The 1,565-nt window shown below is 40.7% G+C and overlaps 1 non-coding gene across 1 annotated transcript; it reads right to left on the bottom strand.

The window, feature by feature from the left end:
- Positions 1 to 624: 624 nt before the first annotated feature.
- Positions 625 to 726, bottom strand: LOC112209861 (U6 spliceosomal RNA). Its single transcript, XR_002944860.1, has one exon. It is a non-coding gene; the product is annotated as a U6 spliceosomal RNA (small nuclear RNA).
- Positions 727 to 1,565: the final 839 nt, after the last annotated feature.

Raw genomic sequence — 1,565 nt, 5'->3', positions numbered from 1 at the left:
TTTATTTTGAGACAGAGTCTCGCTCTGTAGCCCAGGCTGGAGTGCAGTGGTGTGATCTCTGCTCACTGCAAGTTCTGCCTCCTGGGTTCACACCATTCTCCTGCCTCAGCTTCCCAAGTAGCTGGGACTACAGGTGCCCACCACCACGCCCAGCTAATTTTTTGTATTTTTAGTAGAGATGGGGTTTCACCATGTTAGCCAGGATGGTCTCGATCTCCTGACCTTGTGATCCCCCGCCTCGGCCTCCCAAAGTGCTGGGATTACAGGCATAAGCCACCGCGCCTGGCTTGATCAAAAATTTTTTAAAGGAATAACTGGGAAAAGAGATGCCAATAAGATACTTTTAAAAACCCCTGCTGTGTTTCTGAGAATCTAGTGGGCTACGTGTATGTACAGGGCTGTGCGCACACCCAGGAAGACCTGAGAAGGTCCTAAACTCTCACCTCTGGCTGACCTTGAGTGTCTACACAAGAGGAAATGAAGGCTAAGGCAGAGTTGTAAGTTGCTTGCTGGAGTATTGAAAACATGCCTCAACACACACAGAGTTTGTCAGCAAATGCTGGGAAACTTAATGGTCTAAAGCATTTAAAAAGATCTCTTTTTAATTTTTTAAATCATTTTTTAAAAAATATGGAATAATTCACGAATTTGTGTGTAATCCTTGCAGGAGGGTCAGATAATCTTCTCTGTATCATTTTAATTTTAGTGTATGTGCTGCCAAAGCAAGTAGACATCTAGGAATATCTCTGTCCAGTTATTAGCTGACCACTGAGATAACTAACCAAAGTCTTCAGTGGTTGCACAGAACAAAGAACACAGATTTTACAAAGTCCAGAAAAGTCACTAAACAAACACCAGCAGCAACAAGCAACAACAACAGCAAACCCCAGGGAGTGGGGAGAGAGGAATCTGATTTCCAGAAGTGCCATATTGTTTAATTTAATTTTTTTTTTCTTTTGTAGAGACAGAGTCTTCCTATGTTGCCCAGGCTGATCTCAAAGTCCTGGGCTCAAGTGATCCTCCTGTCTTAGCCTTTCCAAGTGCTGGGATTACAGGTGTGATCCACTGCACCCGGCCATAAACTATGATGTTTGCCAGGCTAGGTGTATTGAATGCATTTTGACTTATGATATTTTCAACTTAAAATGGGTTTATCAAGACATAATTCTATTGTAAGTTGAGGAATATCTGTATATGCATAATGGGAATCCCAGAAGGATAGGATTGAGAAGAGGGGGAAAAAGAATATTAGAAGAAATAGAGGGTGAAAACTTCCTGAATTCGATTTAAAAAATATTAATCTAAATATCCAAAAAGTTTGATGAACTCCAAGTACGATAAACTAAAAAACGATTAACAGCTAGGCACATGATAGTCAAACTGTTGAAAGTCAAAGAGAATCGTGAAAGTAGCAAGAAAAGTGTATCTCATCACATACAAGGGACGTTCAATAAAATTAACAGCTGAGTTACTATCAGAAAAAATGGTCACGATCCAGTTTTCCCAGCACCATTTGTTTGCAAAGGCAATTCTTTCCCCCTCAAATTGAAACACTTGTCAAAAAC

Source organism: Pan troglodytes, chromosome 6, assembly GCF_028858775.2.
Source record: "Pan troglodytes isolate AG18354 chromosome 6, NHGRI_mPanTro3-v2.0_pri, whole genome shotgun sequence".
NCBI lineage: Eukaryota > Metazoa > Chordata > Mammalia > Primates > Hominidae > Pan > Pan troglodytes.
Note: the sequence above shows the minus strand (reverse complement) of the source record. Positions and strands in the feature narration are given on the sequence as shown.